We start from the raw sequence: 3,246 nt of genomic DNA on the forward strand, positions 1-3,246 counted from the left end.
GAAGAGAGGGACATCCTTTCAGTTCTCACTTCTCTTCAGGAGAAGGTTGACTCAAGAGCTATTATTAATAGTAAATTAAATAGTGCAGTTATACTGAATAATAAAAAGCTCTTCTGTTCCAAGATTTCACTGTCCTCTCTCGAGGGAAATACCTGCTGTGGCCTGAGATGTGGCATCTAGTGAATGGCATTAATAGGACAAAGCAGATGCTCCCACTGTGCCCAGTCACAGGCCACCAAGTCCCCTCCAAAATGCCTCCTCCCCCCAAGCATCAAGGTGCAGGGAGAAGACAGGCTTCAGGTGCCCCAGACACCCCAGATCACCCTGTGATGATCACATCGCAGAGCCCAGGCTGTGTTCACCTCAGGGAGGAAACCTTGTCAATGGCATCCCTGCTGGTGAAGAGTGGTCTTCCCACTTGCTAGCCGTGTGACCTTGGGCAAGCCCTCGAACTGTTCCATTCCCTCATCTGTAAAATGGGGATAATGATAGTATCTCTCTCATGGGTTTGCTAGAAGGATTAAGGTTAATATACATAATATTGTTATTATACATATAAAGGGCTTATAACTGTGCCTGGCATTTAGCGCAATGTAAAGGTTTGTTAAATAAGAGGCTGCGAGGCTGTGCAGAAGGCAAGCCCAAGATCCAAGACTCCATGTGTCAGGCTTGTTGTGATTGAAACCATTACAGCAGAGAGCTCCTCAGCAGGTGTCAGCCCAGGCTGATGAAGGGGATGCAGTGATGTGATGTCCTGCTCCTCTCTGGGCCTCAGCTTCTCCACCCATGCATGGGGGACAAAGGTGTATGAAGCGACAGCTATGGCCCAGCCTGCACTGACCTGTAACTTATAAAACAGCTAATGTCCGTTGAACTCCTACTACATGCCAGGCACTGTGTTAAGTGCTTTATGGTCAGTCAGTCATTTCATGTAATCCTCACAACAGCTCCATAGGTAGGTACTCTGTTCCACAGATGAAGAAATTGGGGCTCAGAGAGGCTAAGTAACTTGCCCAAAATCACACAGTTAGCAAAAGGTGGAGCTAGAATTTGAACCCGGGTCTGCCAGACTCCACAACCCAACTCCGATGCCCTTGAAGTCATGTCACCTAACCTCTTATTATATTGTAGCCAGGAATGTGTTGTGTAACTCAGGATTGCTTGGACGAAAGAGATGGCAAAAAAGAAGGGGCAGGTCTGGGCTGCTCCTGTCCCACCCCACGCTTAGCAGCCAAGCAGCCCTCCATTTGATACAGGTTGAACATCCCTTATCCAAAATGCTTAGGATCATAAGTGCTTCCGATTGGGGATTTTTTTTTCAGATTTTGGAATATTTACAAATAGTTACTGGTTAAGCATCCCAAATCTGCAAATCCCAAATCTGAAATGCTCTGATGAGTGTTTCCTTTGAGCATCATGTCCACGCTCAAAAAGTTTCAAATTCTGGAGTATTGCAGGTTTCAGATTTTCAGACTTGGGATGCTTAACCAGTATCAGCTTATCTGAAGAGGTGAGGACTCTAGCTGGCTGCCTAGTAGTTGCGGGAACACAGAGAGTTGAAAATTGATCCCATGGAGAGTCGGGTGAGAAGACTCTGTGGGAATCAGGGGATGAACCCGAGGCCGGGTGGAGAGCCAGACACAGAGCTATTGCCAGGCCCAGGCCCAGAGCAGGTGCCAGCATCTGGGATGTGCAGGAAACCCCGAGGGATGCAGCCTATCAGAGCCCCTCCTGCTCACTCCCTCCCTTCTACCCCGAATCATCTGGTCCCTCCTGGGCCCACTTGGCTTCCTCTCCTGCATCTCCAATGGCAGCAGCTTTTGAGGAGGGAACACTCTCCCCTGGAGCCCGGACGCTGTGCTAAGTCATTGTTTCTGAGGAGGAAACAAGGCCGACTGCATTTTCTAAAGAGGCTCCAGGGAGCTGCAGCCACCTGTGAGGCCTGCGACTGGGGCCCCTCAGCACCCACCACTGGGACAGCGAACCCTGCAGGTCACAGGCGGTGGGTCAAGTAGGTGGTCCACGAGTGTGAACAAAATGTTTGACCTAGGGCTGATTGAGCAACATTTGTGATAGGGCAGACACTGGGCTGGGAGATGAGATAGGGGTGGATCAGGCAGGTCCTCAACCTCCTGGGGCTTCTAGAGATAGAGGTGAACATAGAAACTAACCTCCCCCTGGTAAGTAGCAAAGAGGCGGTAACCGAGCTTTGTGGGGTCAGAGGAGCAGGGACTGATAAGCCCTGCCTGGGAAGGAAGGTGGAAAGGACATTCCAGGCAGGAGAGCAGCCAAGTGAGAGGGCCGGAGGCATAGGAGACGTGGGGGAGCCTCCTTCCACGAGTTCTGGTCCTATATGGTTCTAGGGGAGAGACTGGAGGTGATAAGTGGGGGGTGTGGACAGATGCCAGTTGTAAGAGGCCTGGATAATGCACACAGAAGCTCGAGTTTCCTGCTGAAGGCAATGGGGAGCCACTAAAGGGAGTCATGTGATCGGACTGGCCTTTAGAAAGATCACCCTGGGACAAGCTGACACCCCATCCAGCTCTCCAGAGCCCCAGCTCAAGCCCTTAGGCGTCACAGTGCTCCTGCCTGACAGGCCATCCTGGATTAGGGGGTGACGAGGGAAAAGTTACGAGTTCACATCCATGGGACTCAGCACAATACAGATCCAACCAATACAGATTCTCCCCGGCAATGGATCTCTTCCCCAATTCAAAGATGTCTACATTAGAAGCGATGACATTTACATATCAGAAAATCCGTCCCTATAATTAATCATGTCAATTGCCAGAAAGGAAATAGTTTTGTGATAATCTTAACTGACATCAAAAACGCATTTGATAGAACTGAATATCCATTCTGCTGAAAATCCTTAGTAAAATAAAAACAAAAGAACATTTCCTTGGCATAATAATAATAAAAAAAACCTATCTGCAACCAACCGTCAACATCATTCTTAGCAATAAAACACCTAGTCAGGGTCATTCATATTTTAGTCAGGGTGGGATGAGAAAGCCTGCTATTATCACAATTATTTTACGTTGTTTTGGAAGTTTTAGCCAAGGCAAGAGTACATTAAAAGACAAAAGGAAACACATTTGGAAGGGAGAAATTGCCATCATTATTTGTACATGATATTATTGTTTATCCAGAAAACTCAAGAGAATCAACTGGAAAACTAATAAGAGACTACGAGTGAGGTCAGTAAGATGACCAGTTTTGAAATAAATACACTGGCAAAATCCA

This window comes from Symphalangus syndactylus, chromosome 5 (assembly GCF_028878055.3).
Source record: "Symphalangus syndactylus isolate Jambi chromosome 5, NHGRI_mSymSyn1-v2.1_pri, whole genome shotgun sequence".
NCBI classification, from domain to species: Eukaryota; Metazoa; Chordata; class Mammalia; order Primates; family Hylobatidae; genus Symphalangus; species Symphalangus syndactylus.